This window comes from Corvus hawaiiensis, chromosome 10 (genome assembly GCF_020740725.1).
Source record: "Corvus hawaiiensis isolate bCorHaw1 chromosome 10, bCorHaw1.pri.cur, whole genome shotgun sequence".
Taxonomy (NCBI): domain Eukaryota; kingdom Metazoa; phylum Chordata; class Aves; order Passeriformes; family Corvidae; genus Corvus; species Corvus hawaiiensis.
In genome coordinates this window covers 23,019,742-23,039,024 of record NC_063222.1, presented here as the reverse complement: position 1 = coordinate 23,039,024, position 19,283 = coordinate 23,019,742, and the positions used below count along the sequence as shown (strand labels likewise).

The window sequence follows — 19,283 nt, the reverse complement described above, 5'->3', positions numbered from 1 at the left end:
AAAGTCGTATCCTTACAAGGTTTAATTCATGCTGCAGTTGTTCATTTTGATGCTGGAGATGACTTCGGAGTAGGAAGTGTTTCAAGATGAAAATGTTTGTCCAAGGCCATTTCTCTTTCAAGTCTATGAATAAAAAGAGGAGGAGGGCCTAAAGGAGAAGCTGCTGGCTGTTAATGGTGGTCTACTGGTGTGACTCTATTTGAAGTGATAGACCATGGAGAACAATGACGATGCTTTCAGTGCAGAATATCTTGTTTTGAGCAGCCAGAGAGTCTTTAGAATAGCTCTGGCCATGTGCCATCTTCACTTTAAGCATCCTGGCTGCTAAAGAGTCCTGTACTAGCAGCTTAAAACTGGACACCGTAGATGTTGGGGAATGCATTTAGTGCAGATAGCTTGGGGTACAAGCTGCAGTTTGAGCTGAGGGGCAGGGCCCTGAGGCAAGAGGCTGTGAACTAAGGGCATGCGGACCTGTGGTACAGCCAGGTGAGGGACAGGGACACAGGAGCTGAGGACCCCTGGATTTTCCCACCCAGAGATTGTAAGAGGAAAAAAGCCCAGGGGGTCCTTTGTTTGGTATCCCTCCTTGGAGGAATCAGCCCAAGCTGGTATAGTGTTATTTGGTTATTGCACCATGACTAAAGTATTTTAAGGATCTGCATGTCTGAGACTCTGCTATGGGAAACCTGGAATTGAGCTGATGAGGAAACTTGGTCTGACTGTGAGTGTAGCTGAGGAAGGGCCTCAGTTCCAGCTCAGGTGGTGAGAGTGACTCCTGGATGGTTGGACAGGGAAGTTTCTTTTACCACAGATATCAAACACTCTGGTGCTGAATTGTTTTCTTTGCATGCTATGGAAAACACTTCTGTGGGTATATTCTTTATAGAGTCCTGATTTTTGCAAAAGATGTCAAGAAATCCCCAAGAACACATGGGATGAGACTGTCAAGGAAGAGGCAAAGGCCAGAATACCCTCTGCTATCTTTTCCCAATTTATACATGTTTTTGTACTTTCTTTAAGCTTTATTTTCTGAGGATTTTGTTCCTTGGCTGGGTGGGGCTCTGAGCACTGTGTGCTCCAAGATGATGACATGGAGCCTTCAGTAAGAAAATTGGCATGTGGCTTACAACTGAAAATGAAGGCAGATTTTTGACATTCCACTTCCAGGTTCAGGGTGCTCTGATCACTCAGCAGCTTTTAATTGAGGGAGAGTCTCCACTTATCAGTGTAATGCCAAAGAACAGTGCTGGATTCATTTTATCAGTAATTTTTCCTCACTGTACAGAAGGAAATCAAATGTGCCACTACAGAGGAAGCTGGTGATGCTGTGTGTTCTACTGGTTAGGTAGAAGATTCTAAAGCCAGTATAAATTTAATGTGAGTTAATGAGTATAACTATCTGTTTTCAACACTTATCCTCTAACCGAGCATTAGAGCTACCCCTGCAAGCAACTAAGTTGTGATGAAAATTGCAATTTGTGTCCCAAACTTTGCTCATCAGAGCCACTGGAGCTCTGCATGAAAGGCAAGGAAGGTCAAACTGCATGAATCTTAATGTGTCATCTGAATTCCAGGTACTATTTGGAAAGGAATGAAAATGTCTGGGGGTAAAGAGTGTATTGCTCTAAAACAATTAAAGTGCAAAAGAAAATGGGCTGTACTCTGCCATCCTTAAAACAGAAGAGGTAAAATGCATAAATATAGGTGGTATTTTTATGGGCAAGAACAGTACATTTCTTAGTCTGTTGCACAGTCAGCCTTTTGGCATACTAATTGCTAAAATCATAAATATCCATAGCTTCGAGCTGGTTGCTGAAGTTATCTTGCTAAGTCTTTATACAAAAATTTAAAGAGTAAAAAACCAACACAAATGATAGCTACTTCTTCCCAAATTCTCCTCTAATGACACTGTTGTTCTAATAAAGTGATTAGACTTTCTTATCCCAGCTAGGGATGCTGCTAAACCAAGTTGAAATACCTATCTCGCTGGGATTATCCTTCAGGCACTGTTTAAATGATGCCCCAGCAAATACATCTACTTTAACTTGATATTTGTTGTCCTTGCTGCTTTCTCCTACTAGCTCTGCAAGACTCTTAATTTTTCCCTTGGAGTCATGAGTAGTGTTTAAGGAAAAAAAAAAAAAAAAAAAAAAATCTGTCTTTATTCTTGGAAATGACGTTTTGGTTGATGAGCCATCCATTTTCTTTCACTTATGAACTTTAAATTGTATGCTGCTTTGACAGCATTTTTTCTCTTGGAAGTATCCAGCTACACCATCACACTTAAAAAAACCCCCAACTGTTCAGAGCCAAACTGTTGTCTTGCTCCATGCACTGATGGTATGAAAGTGAACCAGAGCAGTCAAAAGCTATTTATTACATGATGGCATCTTCAGGCCTATGTTAGTCTGAAAAAGTTCTTTCATTCTACTTAAGTTAGTACCCTAGCGGTCTGCAAATTACGTTTTGCTTAAAAAGTAATTTAATCACCCTTAGTTTTAAAAGTATTGGCCATGGGAACTAAAACTCTTAACAATCTCAAGATACCAGCTGAAATGAGAATAAAGGAAAATACAGTGCTGCCTCTCACATGGTCTTTTTTGGACCCCTTCTGCCCAGAATTTAAACAAAAAGGAAAGATTTTCCTATCAAATTGGCATGTATTTCTCTGTACCAGTCTGCTATGGATTTATTTATTCTGATTGGAATTAAAGCCCATGTACTGACAGAAGTAGTGTGAAGAGATCAAGTAGGATTCAGTCATGTGTTTTCATTTAAATTGCAATTGCAGAAGTGTGTTTGAAATTAACAGGTTTAATAACATACTCTTTACAGTGGCCTGCATTAGGACAAGTAAATCAGGTACAAGCTGTGCCATAAACAAAATGTAAACCCTGGACAAACACCCCCCCTAATTTATCTACTTTAATCTATATTGGGTGTTTTACTGGCTGGAGTTTGCTTTTGCTGTATGCAACAAATGGGCAGCACTGATAGGAGCAGGCAAGATTTTGATGAAATTCTGGTGCCCTCTTAGGTTTTCAATTATCTTTTAGTGTTTGCACTATTTGACTCCCTTTATTAGAGTTTGTTTGGGTATGTGTCTGGAAAACAGTGAAGAATTACAGCCAGCAAATCAGGGAACAAACTTTACTGTATGGATTTCATAGCAGCCCATGTAAACGCTTTTCCTGGAGAGCTGTAGTGTGACAAGGGATTAACACACATCCTCTGAAGCTACCTTTGAATCAGCAGCGAGCTGCCTTCTATTCTTGTACCTTGTGTAGCCTCTTATGTCAATGCATAGTACATAAAATACATTCTAACACTGGGTTTCAACTATTTAAGAAGGTTAGGTTGAATCATGAGACCAGGTGCAGATTTAAATGGAAGTTCCATGAATGCTCTTCCATAGAGGAGTTGTGTGGAGCAGAACCTGCTCTGCTGTGGCTACAGCTACATGACAGGGCAAAAAATACCATGGAAACAGCAAAGTGGGTACAGCCCTTGGGTGCTCTCCAGGATTTTTGGATATTTTAGTCTGAATTATGGCAGGCATAGGCCACCTGACAGCAACGGAATCATCAATGTGCAAACTCCTGCAGGTTCAGCAGGGGTAAGGAAACAACCCCAGTGCAGTGGGATGGACTATCCCTGCTGTGGGTAGTGCTGCTCTGGGAAACAGTAAAAACTGTGATGTCCTGGAATGGAAATAGGTGATGACCCATTAATCTTCACTTGAATCTATGCTGAAAGCAGGCTCTATCACGGACTTGCAGTGTGAGCCACAAGCCAGATTTCACTGCCTGTGCTCAGCACTGCACTAACAACAGGACACAACAGGAGTGGCAGCTTCCCACCAGATAGACCAAGGCTTGAGTCTAACTCTGTCACTACTCCTAGAGTATGGTTTTGCTCTAATTATAGTTTTGAAAATATTTCAGTCTTTTACACACTGGCCCCCTGGAGAGTTAAAACTGAAGTGTCCTTGATTCTGTTGATTTCTGTGAAAATTTTAATATCTTTTTATTGGGTTTTGATTTAACTAGCCTGCTTCAGGGAGAGGATTAACATAGCATGTATAGCCCCTATTTAAGTGTACCCAGCATTGTATGATAGGGGAGTTTGTGCCAAACAAACAGCTGGGCTCTGCCTGGAAAAGCTTATATTCTGGTGGCACAAACAAAAATACACAATAAATACAAACACAGAACAGCATGTGGCCATTGCAGTTGGTATTAAATGGAAAGAAATTAAATTCTTCTGTTTCTGTGATGTTTTCCTGTTAAGTGCCTAAGAATTACTATAACTTGTTATTGTTTCTTTTTATGGACTATCTCTTGACATCCTCCCCTTCTAAACCGAGCTTCTGCTCCAATACTTTGACTATTCAGCAGATTTCTTCTTATAACTTGCACCTTCTTTCCTTGTTTTAGACTCTCTTGCAATAATTTTGCTTCCAAGTTATTGTATCTCTCCATCACTGATGGTTCCATATGGTCACTCAATGCACACAGTTACTTTAATTAGATTCCTCTATAGTGAAGCACTGCACTGGGCATAAGCTCTGGTGTCTCTCCTGATGGATCACTGGGCAAAGCCTTCACTCATGAGGACTTACATTGGAATGTGGTTTTAATTATTTAGATATTTACAAAAAGTAGTCAAAAGCTACACTGAGAAAGCAATGTTAGATATTTCTTTAAAAAACAAGTGGAAAGAGGTGTCTACAAACCAGTGTAGTTTACATTTGATGTATTGAAGCTTAAAAAAAACCCAAACAATTTCTTGCTGTTGATAAACAAGAGTAAAAACATTTGGGCTCTTACACATTATTTTCTTACTTTTGTGACAACAAACTTGGGATGAATCCTTCCCACAACATGGAGGCTTTTTTTGTGTCTTGTCAGAGATAAGGTGATTGTGTGGAAAAACAATGATGATAGGGATCTGTAATTACTTGTGACTGATGAGCATATCTGACACTGTTTCCTGGTATCCACCGATAATTCTCTGAGGTAAGAGGGAAACAGAAAACTTCCTCTGCTGGCAGCAGATATTTTATGTTCAGGATGCTGCTTGTGGCGAGGTTTTGGGCAGGATTGCTATACCACAGCGTGAAAATATTAGGAAAAACAATGCATGTCTGGGGAGCAGTCTGTTAAATGTTTCTGTCTTTCAGGTTGGTATAGTATGAGTAAAGAGAAAATGAGTCCTGGGAGACAGAGAGCTCTCTCAGATGTCAGTCCTCCAATTAACTCTGTAAGGGCACACCAGAGCATCTTTAGGTAAAGGCCATCTATCTTTTTCTCTTAATATGAATGGTGGCAATGTAATTATTTTGAGTGGTGAAAGAAGATTCTCTCTTGGGAGAAATTTGTCTTGATTCAAAAGGACTGATATATGCAGAGTCAGAACTGGACCCTGTAGCAGCTTTATTTTAAGCTGAACATTTAAAATACATATGGTATTTTAAAGTTTCGGAGAAGTTTTTGAAATGTGAATTAGTCTAAATTACGGTGGGGTCTTGGAGCTCAAGTAACTACAAACAAGCTTTCAAATCTGCTACTAACCCTCAAAACTACCTACCTGAATGCCTTAAATGAAATACTGTGCTCTGGAAGGGTAAGAGGGTAATATTTAGCTTAACTGCACTTTATCCTGTGCTTCTAGAAATGATCAGTTGCAGGACAATCATTAAAATCATAGGCTATAAGTTACTTTCCTTGGAAGCAAATGATACATTGCAAGATTTGTGGGTCTTTGTCTTTTATCACAGCAAATCAAATGTGTCTATGTCACCAGGGGTTCTTTTTAGATTGTTCCTTATTTTGCTAGGCCTGCTGCTTTTAAATAAAACGTTTTGATTTAATAAATAAGAAAAATGCTGATGTTTGCGTAAGATTAAGAATTGCTGTTCTGTTTAAGTCTCTTTTCTTGCTAAGTACTGGCTACAATGAAAATCAACCAGTTAGGGGTTGTGTCCTTCCTATCTTTTCCACAATCTTCAGCAGTTACCTCTTTTGTTCAAAAACAACTGGAGGTCAGGTTATGTGAAGAAACCCCACGACGAGTTAAACGATCAAGACCCAGAAAAGCCTGGAGCACTGTAGTCTGTACTGTTCCTCCTCCATTTGGAACAAATTACCTATTCCAGCTTCAGACCTCAATGGGGGAGAATATAAATTGTTTTTTATTTAGTCTTAATGTTGTGTTCACCACCCTACCTGTGCTCAGAGTATTTGCTGTAAGTGTGAGCCCTGCAGGTTGCTAAAGGGCTACTTGCAATGCTCTGTCTTCTGTTCTTGTTCCAGTTTTGCTGTGTTAGCCATCCTAGGATTAGAAGCCTAAAAAGGCATCGGGCACGAGGTGGAGGAACCTGGAGAGAGAGGAGGGAAGTCTGGCTGGAGAATAGCAATGCATGTATTTCATGGTAAAAAAGTGTAAGAGGATCTGAAAGTGCCAGGCTTTGGTGGAAAAAAAAAAAAAAAAAAAAGGTAGTTAAAAAGAGGATATATGCTATAAGCAAGATTAAAGGAAATTAAATTGGAAGATTAAGGCTCAGCTTCCGTACCTGTTCTCATTTTCTGTTTCGATTCACAAAAACCTCCTAAAATCCACTAGTGATTATTCTTTAAATAATGAAAAAAGCAAGAAGCATGTCATGTTCTCCATAGTCTGTGGCTATAATCTTTATCGTAGAAACTGTTTCTCTTGTGAAATAACTTAGGGTGTTGTGGAGTCCTGTTTATAAGGTATGTTGATTACATCCACTCACATCTCTTGAATGAGTTGCTCTGGAATTCTGAGTGCTGTATCCAGCTCTGGGGTCCTCAATATAAGAAGGATTTGGATGTGCTGGAGTGAGTCCCACAAAGATCATCAGAGGATTGGAGCGTCTCTCCTATGGAGTCAGGCTGAGTTGGGGTTGTTCAGCCTGAAAAAGTTCTAGGAGACATTATAGCCCCTTCCAGTACCAAGAGAGCTGCACAGACTTTGGGGAACTATGTTTTGCAGCTTAAGGATACAGCTTTACTGAGTGGGAGGGGAAGGATGGTGAGAATCCACTGCAGGAATGCTTTGATAAGAAACAGGACTTCCATCTCATTTCAATGTGATAGATTTCAAAGTTAAAAACAAAATGTGATTAAGTAGGGAGTAATTTCCTTCACAGACAAAAAACCCCATGTTCTAGTTTAAGCTTGGAGAAAAATTAGAATTTCCTGCTTTTGCTAGTTATTCTACTTTGTGAGGCATGGACCAAGGAATAGAAAAACTGCAGATGCACTGCAGAACTACAGAAGTTCCTTTGCATCACTATGCACTAGTTAAACAGTACTTCAACATGAATTAGACATTCCTCCAATTGTGTAAAGCATGTGTGCTTAAAAGCCTTTTTTAGGCAGGTATTTCACTGCTTATGGGATGATGAATAAATAATGGCTTGTCTAAGTATGTCACATTCCTCCTTGTTTAGTTATCCTAAGTACTTGGGGAAACCATGGTAGCCCTTCTAGGCCTAATTTTGTTACCTTTTCACTTTCTTAACACTGTACAACTGTGCACTCCTGTCGTCTGGATAAGAGTACTTGTTTGTACAGGGGGTAGAAACACCCTGAGCTAACCTGGAGTTACCTTAGGAGATGCATGGAGGCAGTTCAACCCTTAGGATGCCTGGTACAGGAACATCAGCTCTAGTGAGTTTCCATGATCCATTTAATGTCTTCATTCTTTGGAAGCTATTGCTATTAGGAGACTTTATAGGTAGGTAGCACTCATTTTTGTGGCTTTGTAGTGTTATTTTTCCAAATTCATTATTTAAAAGGTCATTTTCCAAGGTTGCTAGGTCTGAAATGACCGTTCTTGGCAGCAGCTCCAACTGTCTCTTCATTTCATTAATTTTCTTGCTGAATCGTGGATTTGTTCTGTAAAATACATATATTCAATTAATTTTTCAGTATAAAAGGCAGAGACTGCTCATAAAAAGGAATTTTAGACTTTCAAACTACATTTAGCAGATGGTTTTAAAGGTATTTAATTTCTTGTTTCCTCAAGTGGGGCTTCTGTTATTTAAATGAGTGGTGCCTTTAGCCTGTGTAAAGAAGCAGGACTTGACATTCCAGGCATGCCTACCAGTCCTCTTGGTCTCTGTACCTTCCTTGATTAAATGCTGCGGGAATGGGCGATACGGGGCAAGACTGTAGGTCCCTTTCAGACCTTTAAAATGACAGCTTTAATGCTCTCCTTCTCCTGCACTGGAATAAATAGTCCTGCCAACTACAGCGATCAGATCAGCGTCCTTCAGCAAGGGAGAGGACATCACCCTTCATAGTGTCAGTCCACCAGCGTGGCAACCAGGAAGGATCTTTTCTATGTGGATCATAGACTGAACTCTCTTAAAAATCAGATTTTTATATTAGTAACGCTGATATGACCCAAAAAAAGCAGCATCAAACCCAGCAAGGATTAACAGAGCCACGAGGTGGCACTTCTGCTGCACAGAATGGCTAAAGCTCAATCACTTTGCAGGCTGGTAAAAATACAAGAAAGAAACAAACACACCAACCCAACTTTCACCTACAGAAGGAAAGTAAACTTATTCTTGTAAACAGCCATATAAAGTCAGTAGTTAAAACCATCACACGGATTCCTTTTAACCTAACCAGGAGCTGGACTCGATGATCCTTGTGGGTCTCCTCCAGTTCAGGGTATTCTATGATTCTGTGCCAGACTTTCTGTAAAGCAGAAACTTAGAAACTGCCTTATCCAGTATCTCAAGTCAATAAAGTATCTTTAAACTTAATATCAAATTTTTCCATGTTTCCGTGCCCATTTCTAGACCACCTGATATATTTTTTGATAAGGAAAGAGGTGTCCCAATACTGAAGTGTTCCATGGATATACGCTTTTCATGCACTACTTCCTTTCAGAAAAGTTGTAGGGAAGGTTTTAAGTTTATTTTTGAATATCTTGCATGTCCTTTTCTAGTCATGTCACATTAAGTTTTTGCAAAATGTAATTGTTTGTGGGTTTTTTTCTTCATAGTGTAAATCTACCTCAGTTTCCCTGAATGTTGGGGTGTCACTTGATTTTTTTTTTTTTTTTTTTTTTTTTTTGGTGACTTACTTCTGGAACATGTGGTCGTGATTCAGTATAAAAAAAAATCCTTGCCAGTTGTCTCAAACTTTCCCCTTTAGCTGCCACCTCTGTACTGTGGTAAGCAAGTGCTTTTCCCTCTGCCCGTGATGGGTGATGAGGCCAATCTTTGGCAAAAATGTTGGGGGAAGGGAGGAGCTCTCAAAACAGCAGCAGGAAGAAATGGGTTAAAGCAGCTAAGCTAGCCTGGTTTTACCAAAAAATTATTGGAATTTTGTATTTGACTAACTTTTGCTTATTGCCTAGTAATTAAGAGAGCTATCCAGGAATTTTGACTAAGATGCAGCAGAGGCACAGGACTCCAAACAGCTTTCTGGTTCCCTAAGAAGTTTGGAGCTGTGAGTGAAAGCATGTGGAGTCATGGCGGGTGCACTTTGCTTTTGGAGATGATTTCTCTCCTTCAGTGTCAGCTCACACTTGTGCCAAGCTCGGGACTATCTGGAAGTAGTTCACAGCTGAAGCAAGGAAATGCAAAACTGTGGTGAGGGTAAATCTGTTTTAAACTTCAGCCTCAGCCTTTCTCATGGAATTGGCATGACTGGCTTAACCTACACAGCAGAAAACCCTAAGGTCTGGAGTGACTAACAAAACCAGTCTACAGCCAAGGCTTGTACCTGGGGGTGGCCTAGACAAGAGAAGAATGTAGGAAGGAGCAGAGTTATGTTATTGCAGGACACAAAAAAATTATGAATAAAAACTGATGAATCATGCTTTGAGTAAATGCATTTGTATACCTACAAGCCTGATACTTTTCTTTGGGCAAGAAAAGTACACCTTCATTTTCAGCTGTTTTACTTCTGCGTAATGTTGGAAAAAATGCTTTAGTAATGAGGATTGTAAATTAGTTCACCTGCTCTTCAGTGACTACATTGCTCAGGTTTTTTTCTTAAAATTGCTTTCAGAGCTACAGCAGTCCAGCCAGACTTTTCCATTAATACTTTATTAGCAGAAGCAAGTTCTGTTATAAATGCTTGAAATTTGCTTTTCTCTCTGCTTATATGTGCACCATATGCCTAGAAGACTTCTGAAAGACTTTGTTTTCTGTAGCAGCTGCTGGGTTAAGATGCCTTTATTTCAGTTGTAGTTTTTAATTCACTAGGGAAAACATTTTAAATGTTTTTTTTTCCCCCCCCTTTGCTTTCTTTCATAAATGTCTTTCTGGGAAATGCTGCTTGACATAATTCTCCTTCTTAAAATGAACATTTCTATCAGTAATTCCCTTTGGGTAAACAATACTAACCCTGACTTCAGACAGTGAAATTTATCAGGCTGATGCTTCTCCTGCCTTTGTTGAAAAGCTGAGCCCTGTACCTTGTGTGGTAGCATCCAGGATTACAGGATACATTGTAGATTTAGGACAGAATTAACAGCAAAACGCTTCCAAGCAGAACTAAGTCATTAATCTGGGTCGAGGAAATTTGTTTTAATAAGGAGAGATGGTATTGTATTGGCAGTGCCTTCAACACCCACGTTTAGCTGTTAAGAGGCTTTGTGAAAGCAGTGTAATTGCAGCAGTTCACGCACCTACAAAACTGTGCTCTCGTGTGGTTTGACCCTTCTGGTTTTAGTTTCAGGTGTGCCCGCAGCGCTCGGATGTTCAGAGATCTGCAGGGATAACCTCGGTGTGGGTCCTGGGTGCAACCAGCTCATCTCCCCAGCTCCGGGGCTGTGCGGATGTTAACTTGTACAGGCACAAAACGCCGCAGATCAGAAATCATCCCCCCAAGAGAGACGAAAAACAAGGCTTGAACACCACCGTTATCTGTCAAAAAGTACAAAAGGCTGGGAGCGTTGGGGCTGTTCAGCCTGGGGATGAGGAAGCTCCAAGGAGACCTCAGAGCTCCTTCTAGTTAAAGGGGCTACAATAGAGCTGGAGAGGGGCTTTGGATAAGGGACGGAGGGATAGCATGAAGGCGAATGGCTTTCGGTGCAGAGAGGGTAGATTTAGATTAGATCTATGCCAGAAATTCTTCCCCGTGAGGTCAGCGAGACCCTGGCACAGGTTGCCCAGGGAAGCCGTGGCTGCCCCATCCCTGGCCGTGCCTAAGGCTGGGCTGGACGGAGCTTTGAGCACCCTGGTCTAGTGAAATGCGTCCCTGCCCGTGGCACAGGAGTTGGAACAAGATGCTCGTTACAACCCAGGCATCCCGCGGTTCCCGGAACCCGCTCCGGTCCCGGCGGCGCTCCCTGCGCGGGGCTCTGCGGCTCGGGCGCGGCCGCTCCCCGGGGTGGCCCCTCACGGCCGGGGCCGGGCGCGCTCCGCTTTACGGCTGCTGAAAACCGCCCTGGGCGGGCCGGGCCGGGCCGTGCGGCGCCGGGCACCGCGCAGGGCAGCGCAGGTAACGCCGGCTCGGGCGGGCGAGGGGCGGGCGGGACCCCCGGGCTCATCACCGCGGCGCTGCGGAGCCCTGCTGGCAGCGCGGGGGCGAACTCAGTCAGCTCCGTGCGTGTTTTTTTTTTCCTAAAAGTAACTCAGAACTCAGTGAAATAGAGGGATCCGCAGCTGCTCCCCGCTGGTCGCTCCCAGGACCGCGGTGGCTCCTCTGGGGGCTCCGGGCTGGAGCTGGGTTTGGGGAAGGACAGGTAAATCTGCCGTACGGATGGTCCCGCACGGGGAGCTCCCGCTGTCCTTCCATCCCTGGTTCCCACTTGCCGCGTTGAGCAGCTCCGTGTTCTGCTCTTCGCTTTCTGTTCGCTGAGAAACGGGACGCGAGCGTGGTCTCGCTTGAGTTTAGAAACTGAACCGTGTGTTAGCGCCTTAAAGCTTTTAAATACTGAAACAGAACCTCCAAAACGCAGGGATCTGTGTGACGTGTTGAAAGCATGCTGCGAGCCATGAGCGCAGGGAGCAGGGTGACAGGACGCGCTCCCCTCCGCGATTTGGGGTGTGCTCAGGGTACCAGAAAAGCACCCGGGTAATTTCGCAAGTTTCCGTCTAGGACAACATTGTCATTGTCGTCCTCCTGTGTGATCCCCAGTGTCTTGGTTTCTCCATCCATACTTCTTGACTTCAGCAGGTATTCATCTCCTGTAACTGAGAGAGCCTCAAAATTGTAATTAGAACAAACTTCGTAACGAGTGTGGAGTTGACACTTGCAAAACAGCACTGAAGCATCTCGCTGAGTTCAGCTGAAGCCTGCAGCATTGTTGCTGAGTCATCAGGACAGAAATATTCGGGGAAGAAATAAAGAATTTAGATTTTTAACCCTGATATGAACAGCCTGTTTCATGTTGGTTTATTTATTACTTGGTACATATTTCTGGCATTTACAGGCAAATTTATTTGTTCAGTGGTTAGCATATGGAAAGCATTAGATGACTGAAACTGTAACGATGCCAGTCCTGTATATCAAGCAATACTGTATGTATTTTTAGAATTTTAATCTAAAGAGGTCTTATATGAGTCCCAGTACATCCATAATGCAGCATTTATCTCTGCTATCATCAAAATACTGAAGAGTGTCTTCTGAATTTTGGTCATGGATCACATCTCTAGTAGATGTTTTAACTGTATGATAATCTACTATAAAGTTAATCACCTGAAACAAGCCAAAGAATGATCTTTTGTAGCTTACCTTTGGCAGTTGGGTTTTTTTTCAGCTCGAGTTTAATTAAAAACTGTAGAGCTATACATCCATCGTTTTATTTAAAAAAAAAAAAAATCCCACAGAAACACTTTTTTCCAAGTTTCATCAGATTTTTCTTGGTTTTAGTGTGTATTTAAACTTAGCGGGGCTTTTTTTCACGTCCTTAAAATTATAAGAGTTTGACATTGCTAAAGATGTTGGCTTAAATGAGGCTAACAGGTAGCATTGCTCGTTAATGAAGCAATTCTTTCATTTGTGCTAATGCAAAGCTGCTTTGTTGGCGTTGAAGAGTTGGGTCCAGGTCGTTTATCTGAAGCAGAAAAAAGGCTTAAATGGGAAAAAAGTCAGAATTGTTTAAGTTAGTAGAAAGATGCTTGTGGTTCATGTGCATGTCACAAGCTGCAGATTTTTTTGGTAGCGGCTCCCATAGTCATGCTGCATCATATGACTTCCCGCTCTGTTAATCTTCATAGCTGAAGTCTTTGCTTGTCACTGCTGTGGTACATACCTGCATTAAATTTTTCCCCTTTTTAAATAACCTCAGGGTATGAATACAAAGTAGACAAAAATAGACCTTCAAAGTGCTTTATCTTCCTCTTAATAAACAGATTGATTTCAGAAGTGTAGTTTTTTTTGTGATTCGCATGTAATCCTCCAGGGAACGTGTGCTGTAGATCTTCATTATGGTAATTGTCAAATCGACATTTCTAAACCCTCAGACTTTTTCAGTGGCTCTGGAGCTTCTGTTCTAAACATATTTCTGGTGGCCAGGCCAGCATTCCTGCAGTATAGAATCACTTAAACACTGTTTGGGCAGTGTGATGCTTTTTCTTTTATTTTTCTTCTTTTCCAGCCCTCTCCTCCCCTGTGACGTTTGCTTTGGTGTTCAAGCACATGTATTATGAATATATTTATAAATTAGTTCATTAGGATGTTCATGCAATGTAATATGAGGAAGTCGTTGATAGATGGCTCTAAATTAAAACTCAGTAGAACTGGGATCCTGTTTTGCATTTTTGTGCAGATCATGCTTTGGTTTGCAATTAATCCAGCTATGAAATAGGCATTATCTCCAGCTGTGTGATACAGAGCAGATGCTGATGTGGAAATTGCCTCCATTAAGTAACTCAGTGTTCTGACTGAGAAAGGATTTTGTAGCCAGGTGTGGTCAGTCTCTTCTCCTGAGTAACGAGCAAAAGGACAAGAGGAAACTGCTTGCACCTAGAGGGGTTTAGATTGGATATTGGAATAAAGTTCTCAGAGAAAGGCTGTTAAGCACTGGAACAGTCTGCCCTGGAGAGTGGTGGAGTTCCTATCCCTGGAGGGATTTTAAAGGTGTGTAAATGTGACACTTGCAGACACAGCTTAGTGCTGGGCTTGACAGTGCTGGGTTAATGGTTGGACTCAATGCTCTTAGAAGCCTTTTTCAACCTAGGAGGTTCTGTGATTCTGTCATCAGCTGAAAACAATGCAGTCTGTTCTCAAAGACTTAGCAACATGTGCATTAAAGCACTTTGTTCCCCCTCAGGTGTGCATCTGTTGGGTCTGTCAGTTGAGTGTGCCTGGTTAAAGCTGCTGTGCAGGGAAACAGGAAAGGTCACTGTTCATCCTCCAGTACCTGTATAGCCCCAAAAAAGCTATAATCAAGTACACCTGTCACAGCCCAGGCCAAGTGCAGAAGAGCAGTTGTTTTCTTTCAGCCATTTTCTTGCCATGGGATCTGTTGGTCAGTTGGGATCTAGCGGGGAAAAAAAAATATCAAGACCTGTGTATCTGAAAACATAGTCAAGAAGTAATGAAATGAAGGTTTAGGAGTGCTGTTTTTTCTGGTTTCTTGCAGTTTCTTGTGGATACCTGAAGCACAGAATAGGTACGGGAACTGAATAAAAGTGAGAATATGCAATTATTTATTTTTGATCTGTTATTTGTGTTGAAAATTGATGATACGACACTATTGACATTGATTGTTGACCTCAGTAGGCCTTGACTTTGAATTCAGACTGGTTAACTCTAAACTCTCTACACTACTAAGTACAGCATTCCACCTTTGTACAGAGCCAAAGGATTCAGCAATCACACAGTTGTTCTGGCCTTTCTGCTTGAAAATCAAAGGGATGTGTCTCCCAAACATATATAGGGAGGGGGGTATATGCAATGGTCATCTGGGAAGTTGAATTGGTAGAAATGTTGGGTCTGTCCTTTAGTTTTCTCTACATTGCTTGTTGTAGCTTCTCAGTTAACTGTTTTCCATGTAAATACAGATTAATTTCAGAGAACTTGAGGGAAAGCTGCAGTATGACCCAGTCTATGTATGACTGGGCAGGAAATGTACCACATCATTGCGTTTGGCACTGAGATCACTCCAAGAACCCTCTGTCAAGTTTGGGTGTTCGTACTTCAAGGAGGATGTTAAAGTCAAAGAAACTTCAGAGAAGAACTGTAAGAATGAATAAGAGTTGAAAATAGCTCCTGAGGGAGAAATTCCAAGAGCTCAATATGTTAAATATTATCAAAGAAAAAGGAGGGGAGAGACTTGATTGCAGCATTTAAGTGTGTGCATTGTGAACAGAAATTCTGTGATGAAGCAGAAAATGATAGGATATCAAGATCCTGTGGCTAAAATATGAGCCAGACACATTTGCAGTAGAAATAAGAAATGCATCTTCAGCAGTGAGGGTAATTTATTGCACATTATGGTAGGATATTCATCAAAGGAAAACTTCAATTCAAATATGGTATTTTTCCTTTAACATGTACCTAAGTAAAACTTAATTGAGGGCATGTGTCCGTGTGCTATACAAGTCACAGCAGATGATCAAAGTATTTTTTCTGTATCTAAATACATGCATCTACATAAAAAGATAATAATAAAATATAGTTAGTCCAGGAGACTGTTGAAATTAGAACATAACTGATAGATAACTCAAGACTTTCAAATGTCTAAAATGCCTGGAAACAATGAATCACAGAATAGTTAGGGTTGGAAGGGATGTCTGGAAATTGTATGGTCTAACCCCCAAAACAAAGAACTCTAAAACAAGAATTTGTTTTAATTGTACTGAAGATAGAAAAGTTGGGTTGATGAGTAATTCTTTAGCAATGCAAAGATGTTATTACACTCAATTTCTGCATTAGGAGATCTTGGCCATTTTAAATACTGAATTAATATGCCAGTTGCTAAGATTCCTTACAAGTTTTCATGAAAGTACTGTGGAAATTAAGGTGGTTGAAGTCCAGAATCTGAAAGAAAGGTGAAATTAAAAAAAAAAACTAAATAATTCTCACTGTCATTAAGTTACTTTCATAGAAGAGAGCACTTGGGCTGCTGCAGAAAACTGCTGAGTACAACAGGGTGGTAACAGAACATACTCTGTGTGTGTGGGAATTATTGGAGGGTTTGCAAGGAGGGATTTGTAGATCCTGCAGAGATTTGGGGGAAATCTGTGTTATAATGCATTATCTCCTGTGGTGAAGAGCCAGCAGGAATGTTCTGAGGTTTTTCGTGTGCTCAGTTTTACATGCCTTTAGTAGTCAATTCTTTTAGGTCTTAGGCTTGGTGGAATTGTAGGCAGCTGTGCTGGTTTTGCTGGGGCTACAGTTAATTTTCTTCCTAGTAGCTGGCATGGGGCTGTGTTTTGGATTTGTGCTGGAAATGGTGTTGATAATAAAGGGATGTTTTGCTTATCACTAAATAGTGCTTGCACAGAGCCAAGGCCTTTTCTGCTCCTCAGCCCTCCAGGGAGGGAGCTGGGGGCGCACAAGGAGTTGGAAGGGACAGAGCTGGGATAGCTGATCCCAATGACCCAGGGAATATTCCAGACTGAATGGTGGTGTGCTCAGCATAAAGCTGAGGAAGCAGAAGGAAAGGAGGGACATTGGGAGTAATGGCACTTATTTTTCCCAAGTCATTGTTAGGTGTGATGGATCCAGGCTTGCCTGAGGTTGGCTGAACACCTGCCTGCCCATGGGAAGTGGGGAATGAATTGTGTGTTTGGTTTTGTTTGCATGCACAACTTTTACTTCACCTGTTAAACTGGCTTTATCTCAGCCCATGGGTTTTCTCACTTTTCTGATTCTCTTCCCCTTCTCACTGTGGGGGCATGGCTGTGTGGGGCCAGGGTGCTGGATTGAACCCCCTTGTTGGGGAGTTAAACCATGACAGCAGCATGAGGAGAAATAAAAGAATGGTACATCAAAATAGCAAACCCTCCCTTTGAAACAGTTTGACAGGATGAGCAGAAGTCAAGCTGAAGCACAAGTCAAATAAGATATGCCTGTCTTGTATAAACTCTTCAGCTTTTTGGAGAACATGTCAGGAATCAGCCTTCAATATGATGAGAGCATCGTCAAAATAAATTGAAAAGACCAAGCTAAGTGCACATCACTCAGTGAAACCAGTCTTTTTGCTTAAATCCCTGAGGACACTGAAGCAATGACCAGGGGATTGATTAGGGAGCATGGTTTGGTGAACCAAATCATGTATATGATGAGGACCAGCTGGTTGTAAAACTGCTACAAATTAGAGCAGGAAAAGTCTGCAGCTGGAAGGATTTTTGAGAGTCTGAAGGTGATTGTGCTGCTTGTCTCAAGGGATAATGTGCAAGTATCCAGAAAGTTTCGTGATACATGCTGAAGAGAAAGCTGGATATTTGTTGTATTGATCAATGTAAGTGTTGGAGATGGCTGAAAAAGTAGAGGTTTTGGGGCTCAGTCCACAAATTCTAAGCAACTTACTTTGATTGCACACTTCCTTATGAATATTTAATGGCTTAGAAACTGCTGGATGATGGGTGATTCCAAATGCTGCAATTACAGAAAAACCTGCAGCAGGGAGTGTGCCGGATAGAGATGTTTGACCATGCATTGTTTTTCTCCTTACTAATAGCAGAAAGTAATTCATAGGTGAATTCATGCTTTCCTTCAGGACTGTTTTTATTTTTTAAGTTACTATTTTGTCTTAAGTTTTTATATTTAGGTATTTATTTTTATGTTCTAAGTAGTTCTATAAAGGTTATACCTTTTCTACTTTTTATTTCCATTCATGTTAGAGATTGCCTAAATTTGTTTCAAGCTTTGTCTTTGCAATGGTGGTAAAAATTTAACTTTCATAAAACGTAAGATTTTTTTTTTCTTCTTTCTTTATGCACTGACTTAAGCTGTTATTAAATGGCATATAAGGTGTCATGGGCCAAGTTTGTGGTTTAAAAAGATTAACTTTGGTAAAACTGTAATGAGAAGTATCTGTGTAAAGTGATGGGTGAGAAATTTTTTAAAAAAACTAATTAGTTGCAAAAAACCATGTGTATACTGACAATTTCCAAGTAGACTTGGGTGTATTTATCTACCCATTACAGTTCTTATTTTACGGATGAATATGCAAAGTGCTATTCAGAATTATTTGGCCATATGTTCCTGTTTTTATGGAACTTCATTTTGCGGGCTCTTTATATAAATAAAGTTATCTCTCCATGATGGAATGCACTAAGAGGAAGAGAAAAGAGTGTTGTTTCAAATGTTACACCTTTTGCAAAAGAGCAGATGGTGTTTGTATGTGGGGCTTCGAGGAAGTTTTACACTTTGAAACTACTGCTTTATTCCATTTTGTCTGAGAGAAATTAGTGTTTTTAGTTCTTGTGGAGCATCCCAGGTTGTGTCACTCCTGATGTCGTTGTGTTCTAAGGCTAGCAGAGATGGGGAGTTACACTTTTGTATAATGGGGAGGGTTCCCAAGTGCAGGCAAGAGTTACTTGCTTAAAGTTTATTTTGTGCAGTACTTCGGCAAGACAGGCCCGAGGTGACGCTGAATGATCTCAAGTTTCTGCGTCTTTATTCGTGCCTTGTGTTAAGACTTGACTCTTCTGCTCTTCAGACTTCCATGGGTCACCACAGTTTTGGGAAGCTGATGGGAAACAGTCTCCTGGTGACACCAGTCAGCTCCTTCAGCACCTTTGGACAGCTCACCAACATCACAGTTGGTTCTCTGCAGTCAATTTGACATGGTTCATGGGCACTAAATTTCATACAAAATCCCCTGGGAAAAACAGTAGGCAGATGATTAATTTTTCTATTTGTCTTTTAATATGAAATTTGAAATTCACTGGTCATGCCAATCGTGAGAGAAAATGGATTTGTTAGTAAAGTCTCAGAGGAACTTTTAGGTGGGTGCTGCAGGCTACATTGACACATTAAGTTATTAAAACTGGCTTTTTACAAGTGTGTTCCAAGACATTTACATCTATGAATCACAGACATCACGCTGGGTGAGAGACTAAAGGCAGGGATTTACATTGTTTTGCTGTCCACATTAGTTAATTGTTTTTCACTATTCCCTTGCTTAGTTTGTTGGGGGTTTTTATGACAATATTTGGGCATGTTAAAAAGCGTATTTTCCTCGTGGTGATTTGCTGCAAATAACTTTGCTTTAGTACTGTTTTGGTAGGAACAAATCCGTATGAACTCTGGCACAGAAATAATTCCTTGCATGAATATTTGAAATATAATGAGAGAACAGCAAAAAATACTGAAGTGCTGTAGATACAC

The 19,283-nt window shown here is 41.0% G+C and overlaps 1 protein-coding gene across 2 annotated transcripts in view; it reads left to right on the top strand.

Annotated features, from left to right (window-relative positions):
- Window positions 1-11,413: 11,413 nt before the first annotated feature.
- Window positions 11,414-19,283, top strand: part of NAALADL2 (N-acetylated alpha-linked acidic dipeptidase like 2) — a 421,863-nt gene continuing 413,993 nt past the window's right edge. For both annotated transcript variants that reach the window (XM_048314549.1, XM_048314548.1), the window contains exon 1: window positions 11,414-11,495. The gene's annotated coding sequence lies outside the window, so the exon portion shown is untranslated. The remainder of the gene's footprint in view (window positions 11,496-19,283) is intronic.